A 7047-nucleotide genomic window follows, 5' to 3' on the forward strand; every position below is an offset into this window, starting at 1 on the left:
CAGATTAGAGAGGGCGGAAGAACTAGTGAGCTTTAAGATCGATCAATAGAAATTAAACAGCCCAAAAAAGAGAGAGGAAAAAATTGAAGAAAAATGAGCAGAGCCTTAGGTATGTGGGACAATCCAAAGCAGCCAACATATAAATAATTGTCTCAGAAGGAGAGGAAATGGAGAAAGGGACAGGTGACATATCTGAAGAAATAATGGCAAAGTCACCCCAAATTTGGTGGCAAGCATTAAAGGTCCAAGAATCTCACTGAACCTAAAGCAGGATAAAAATGGAAACCACTTCCAGGGGTGTCATAGTCCTGCTGCCGGAGGCTGAAAATAATGAGAAAATCTTGAAAGCAGGAGAAAAACAACAGGTTGTATGGAAGGGGAGCATTCTGCGACCAACAGCTGACTTCTCAACAGAAACGGCAGAGGACAGGGAACTTTGGGATGTCATACTCAAAGTGCTAAGATGAGAAGCTGTCCAACGAGAACTCTACATCCAGAGCAAAATCTTCACAGTAAAGGCAAAAGAAGGACATTTTCTAGAAACAAAAGTTGGCAGATCTCCATTATAAGAAATGCTAGAGCAAGTTGTTCAGGGTGAAGGGACGGGACCTCAGAGGCCACGGCAGAGCTACGGGAAGGAGCGGACGGCGACGGAAGTGGTAAGTATGGGTAACGAACTAGGTGGTCATTCAAGGTCCAGTTAGAAGACAGAAACCACTTGTAATTTGAACAGAGGAATTTTTTTTTTGAAGGATTATAAATTGGTGAGAGATGGCTAACTACTAAAAGGGGTAAGAGACAACTTGGAGGATCACAGGAATACCAAATGCTGAAAACAGCCGCTGCATCTAGTGCTCAGGGGAAGAACTCCCCCGACCGCCTGCCCCGACCAGGCTGGACTTCAGACCACCATGGGATATGCAGCCTGGCGGTGGTGAAGAAGCAGGACAGAACAGGGCTGCCTGACAGTGGTTCATTGGAGGAGACCCACTGGTTTGCCAAGAGACTGGGAGGGTGAGCAGGGTGGGCCTCTGGCAGCTGCACCGTAAGTGGACGAAGAGCACCCTGGAACCAGGAAGAGCTGTGTCTTGGCTGTGATCCTGCAGTGGCCCTCTAGTGCCCTCTCTTGGTAAAACCTAGCATCGCTGCAGCAGGCAAAAGAAATACTTCCACAGCCCAGCTGCAGATTTGGAGCTGAGAGTCAATAAACTGATAACTGGCAGGCTATATATTTAATTCTACTTCTCCTGATTTCCTTAAAAGGCATCACTGTTTAAAGCAAAAGTAATAACCCTGTATTGCTGTGTTCACGGCATGGATGTAATGGAGACAGGGATGCTGCCGCTGAGGGCAGAGTGAGCGCAGGTGTGCTGCTGCTGCACCTCCCTGAGGGAGCCCAGCGCTAAGTCCACACAGGCTGGGACAAGGTGAGACGCATGTGTGAGTCTCTAGAGCAACCACAGGAAAGCAATATATGCAAGGACACATAGGTGAAAACCCAGTAGGAAAGTTATGGAGTTCTAAGAAACATCGGATTAATGCAAAAGAAGGCAGGAAAAGAGGAACCGAAAGAGAGGAGACAAATAGCAAAACAGCAGATCTAGCTCTAACCTCATTGCAACTGAAATTCTATGTAGATGGAAGAAACACTCCAATTACAAGGTAAATATTGTCCTAGAAAAACAAGCAAGATCCAACTCCATGCTATCCATAAGAGACACACATTACACACAAAGGCACAGATAGGTTGTAAGTAAAAGTGTGGAAAAGATACAGGCAGACCTTGGAGATACTGTGGGTTCAGCTCCAGACCAACTACAATAAAACAAATATTACAGTAAAGAGTCAACATGATTTTTTTTGTTTCCTAGTGCCTATAAACTTACATGTTTACATGAAGTGCGCAATAGCATTGTCTAAAAAATAAGGTACATACTTCAATTCAAAAACGCTTTATTGCCAAAAAACAAAACACTAACCATCATCTGACAACGCTGGGTTGCCACAAACCTTCAATCTGTGAAAAAATGCAAGATGTGCAAGGCCTGAGAACGTGGGTGCGCCTGCACCTTGCAGACAGCCTGGGAGAGCCGCAGAGCTTATATTAATGTCACACAAAATAGACTTTAAGGCAAAGCACAATATTAGAGAGAAAGGGGAAATTCATAAGGGGTCAACATCAGGAAGACGCAACAGTTAGAAATGGGTACCCACCTAATAACAGCTTCAAAACAAATGATGCAAAAGCTGACGATCAGAGGAGACAAATCTGTAATTGTAGCTGGAGATTTGAACACCCCTCTCGATACTGATAGAACGGCTGGACGAGTCTGTGGTGTAGACTCTGGGGAGAAGGTTAGGATGCCCACAGAATCTCTGAGGATGTGAGAACCAGGCCAGGAGGCCCCGCTGCTGGGAACGGCCCCCTAGACTGCAATCTAGAAGCACTTCCTCAAGGACCCCGCTGCCTTGGCTCCTGGGCACAGATGCTGCAGGCCGGACCACCCCTGCCGCTGAGCCACAGCCACCCGGGCCCTGACACCTCACCTGCACGGCCCCTGGCTCCTCCCGCCACCCTCTTCTGGTCCCTGTTCTGAGCTCATTCTCTGGGCCTGCACAGTGACTTGTAAGTCATTTCCCCGCTTCATCCTTTGTCCCACTAGCTGATGAGACGGGGTAGGGGGTGGAGGATTCTGCAGCGAGGAAGTGCCGTGGGCAGGATTTCAGCCAGGCCCAGGTTACTGCAGGGCCTGTGATCTGATCTCTGAGGCGGGTCAGAGTCGCAGGTGAGGGTGTCTGGGGGGTGGAGGAGCAATGGCCTGGGCAGGCCTCTGGAGATAGTGGCCCTGACACTCGGGTCTGCGTGTCCGGCGCCACCAGGGCTACTTTTAGCGCAGCTGGGTCCCCAGGTCTGGGAGGAGGAGTTGGCAGGATGAGGGACCATCAGACTTCGTTCACCCCCACGCCTGTGTCGGGTGAGAGAGGCCAGCTCTGGAAGGACCCTCCCCGTTGGCCCAGGCAGAACTGGGACAGCGCAGGGTCCCTCTTCTGAGCATGTTTTCAACAGATGTGCCTACCCCCACCCCATTCCCTTAGCTGACCCCTGGGTGGTTCCCAGGGGAGGTGAAGTGAGGCCCACACTGGATACCGGCCCCTCGAGACCCTGGGCTCCAGGAACTGCCAGAAGCAACCCGGGCGGGATTGAGGGCCCACCTCACGTCAGGGTGTGGGGAAGGGGGTCACAGTGCCTTCTGGGCCATTGCCATTCCCATTCCCAGGACCCCCTGGCAGGCTTGGGGTGCAAGATCCCCAAGAAGGCATTGCGGTGGCTCCCAGAGGGGTGGGCACAGGGATTCCTGGAGAAGTCTAAGGGCAAATCCCAGTCCTGGTCCTCAGTCCACTCCTGAGCATCAGCTGCAGGTGGCAGCCCCGGATGCCGAGCCCCGAGCTGCCCCTCCAGCCCTCTGCCCCCTCTGGCGGGCCGCTGTGCCCTGTGGACCCCGGGGACCCTCTGTCTTGCGTGGACCGTCGGTATTTGCAGCCAGGGTCCTGGGCAGGTGGAGAGTGTCCCACATGGGGCTGGGCCCCGGGGGCTGGGAGGCTTCAGCGGGAGGGGCTGGCGGCGCCCAGGGTGCTGCTCCAGACCCGCTCCTACCCCGACACCTGGCATCGACACCAGGGAAGCAGGAGTGCTGGGAGAGCCGGCGGGGACCCCACCCGCCCCAGAAGTCAGGGCAATTTGAGTTTCCCGCAAAAAGAGGATGCCCTGAGGAGGGAGCAGTCTCACCAGACGGCTCTGCAGTTCTGCGTTTGGTGGTTTTGCGTTTGGTAGGAGCCCCTGCCCTGCCTGCCGGAGCTGGAGTCTCCAGGGGCAAGTCCAGGCAGAGGAAAGAGAGAGCGGGGGTCCTGGGGGCTGGTTGGACCGCCGCAGGGATGGGCTTAGCTAGACGGGTGCCCACTGCCTGTTGGGGAGCCATATGCGCCAGGCGGGGAGTTGTCAGGGAACAGAAACAGCAGTTAGGAGCCAAGAGCCCTGAGAGAAGGGTCATCTGCCCAGCCCCAGCCCTTTGCTTCGTGACAGTACCCAAGCGTGCAGGTGGTGCCTGGAGGAGAGCTGGCCCTGGGCTGCTCAGAGGGCAGGGAAGGCAGGGAGGGGCTGTTCGCTTGGCCTGCGCTGCCAGGCCTGTGCAGAGAGGCCCCCAGGGCTGCGTGTGTCAGGGGGGGACTCTGCCCAGGACCAAGGTGAGCCGACTCTGTCAGCTGGTCCCGCCCAGCTGGCACGATGCCATCAGTGAGGGGCAAGGGGGCTGCCGTCTCTCCTGCCCTCCTCCCCTCCCCCTCCCCCGCCTGTTCCTCTGCGTCCAGCCAGGGTCTGGCCTTTGTGCTTTGGGAGTGGCCACGCCTGCTGGCCACAGCGTGAGGACTGTGCTTCCACCTGTGGGCAGCTTGGTCGGGGCGAGGCGCTCCTGTCCAACAGGCTGTGTGTCACAGTCCCAGCCCGTGGACGCTACCCTAGGTGGTGCCCATGGTGGGTGCTCAGTGGATCCTCCACCCCGGAGAGAGACTGGCAGCCTTTCTGGGGACAGGGTTGGGCTGCAGTCACACTCTCAGACCTCAAATTAGCCTCATAAGTCATCAGCTTCTTGAAGGGGCACATGGGATTCTCCTGTCCCCAAATCTGCACCTCCTGGTGATGTGCAAGGGGACAGCCCCAGCTCTGGTAGCCCTTTGCACCTCGCTCCCAGGCTCCCAGCTGTGGTGCTCTGACCCAGGCCCGGGAGCCAGCAGCTCCACTTACAAGAAGGAAGCTGGCCTCGAACCCCCGTGCCCTCGGGCACCCTGGGAGCAGTCACGAGGGGTGATATTTTGAAAACATGAGCTCAATGGCAAAGATTGTGGGCCAGCCCTCTACCCGGGACGGCTGGCGCCTAGCTGCTATATTTTGGTGACCAAACCATTTTAGCCTGAACAAATGTCACTGCCAAGAAGTTTTGGGTCGAAAAACCACTGGGCAGCAGCTTATTCCTATCAGCTGTGCAGGGACATAGGGCATGCCCAGGGGGCAGGTCTGGGGTCCCTGCCTCTGTCCCCTCTGTGCCCTGGGCCTGAAATGCTCACACGTGGCTCAGGTCCCCCTGCCCTGGAGATGCTGCCCACAGGAGACCAGGTCCTCTGTTGACCCCCATGAGCCGCGCCAGGCTTGGCTGCCCACCCCCTGTGACACCCCTCCTCCCCATCACCCTGCGAGGTCAGGCTCTTGGTGCCCTGAGTGCAGGTGATGAAGTCGCATCCCGAGAGTTAAGGAACACCCCAGCTACATAGCGACCAGAACCTGCCCTGGCTCCGAAGCTGGGGGCAGTGCTTTGGGCCTGCAGGGACTGGTTGTCCCACCAGCTGGTGGCCCGTCCCTTTGTTATACTGCAGGACAGAGGACCCCCCAGGGTGGCTGGATCTGCCCCTCCCTGGTTCCCCCTGCAGCTCAGCTCGAGGACCCAGGGTCCCACTGCTGGGCTCATTCTTTGCCGAGGCTGGAGGGTGACCCCCGTGAGGTGGAGGCTCCCCGTGCCACCACCCTGGGAGCCTAGTCCTGTCCCAGCACCTGCTGGGGGAGCCAGGGGGAGCGGGTGTGGAGGCAAGGCCCCAGCTATTTTTAGTGCCTTCAGCTCCAAGGCCGCTGTAAACACCACGTCCCAGGCTCTCTCGGCCCCAGAGACCTCCCCTCCCGGGCAGCGCAGCCGGAGCTGCGGCTGTCACGTGTCCCTGAGAGGCCTGGAGGAGAATCTGTGAAATTTCCTGCAGAACTCTCCTTCTCCTTCGTCCCTCGGCTCCCTGATTCAGCGATTTCTCCCCAGAGCTGGGCGTCAGGGCCAAGCCGGAGTCTGGACCAGGCCTCACTGAGGGGCTGCGAGTGCCTGAGTCCTAACCTGGACTCAGTGCGATAAAAAGCGGGGTCCTGTGTGCCAGCCGCCCGCGTCCCCACGCTGCCACCACTGCCACCACCAGCTGCTCCAGGTCATGCCCAGCTTGAGCAGACAGGACAAGGATGTGTGAAGCAGAGCTTGTCACTCATTCTGCATACGCAACAGCTCGGAGGTGCTAATCCTGGGGCTGGACCCTGGGGGCTGCGGAGGCCCAGGTGTGCTGTCCCCACAGCCCCGGCGGTGCCTTGGTGCCTGCATAGAGTGGGACCCCATCACTCTGCTCCCACTTTCTTTCAGGCTAATTGTTCTGTTTGTTTGCCCAGAGCAGGTGGGGGCAGGGCCCTCTCCCTGTCCAATACCTGCGCTGAGCTCACGGGCGGAACATTCTGGGTTTTGCTTGAATTAGCCAGGAAACAGCAGGGAGCAAGGTTTGAGGTATGTGAATATTTGTGGCTGTGCAAGCCCAGAATCAACAAATAATCAGCAAATCAACAAAAATTACACCAACAATCAACAAATAATAATGCACCGGGAATCCACAAGGAATGAAGAGTGAGATTCAGCTTTTTGGTGTTTCTCAGCTCACTTGTGTCTGTCCCTCGAGTTTGCGGGGCCCAGATCCCCTCAGTCACAGCCCAGGCAACACCAAGGTCAGTTTCCAAACCTCCCGAGGTGGCCTGCAGTCTCCTGTTCCCCTTGGCGGGTAAGGAAGTTGGGGCTCAGAGACGCCTAGGACCCGTTAAGTGCCTGTAAAGCAGGGGGGTACGCATGAACTTGGGTGCAAGGAATTCATCTGAGAGCAGATCCAGGGAGGCAGGGAGGAGCCTGGATGGAGCCACTGCAGGCAGAGGGATGGAGCTGGTCCCCCCCCCCCCCCCCGCCAAGTCTGCCAGGGACCCTGAGAAGGCGGGGATCACACCCCCGGGGGTGGCCAATCAGGTTTATCCAGTGACTCCTGATCCAGCTGGTTGAGGGTTGCCCTGGGGGTGATTACATTCTGGCACTTTCTGCTGGGAGGGGCTGGTGGCCTTGGCTTCAGAGAAACCCATGAGCCCAGGGGCCAGAATGGCCGCTCAGCTGGTGTGGGCCTGACGTAGGACCTGGCCTCGTCCAGCACCGTCCACCT

This window comes from Camelus dromedarius, chromosome 5, assembly GCF_036321535.1.
Source record: "Camelus dromedarius isolate mCamDro1 chromosome 5, mCamDro1.pat, whole genome shotgun sequence".
Classification (NCBI taxonomy): Eukaryota; Metazoa; Chordata; class Mammalia; order Artiodactyla; family Camelidae; genus Camelus; species Camelus dromedarius.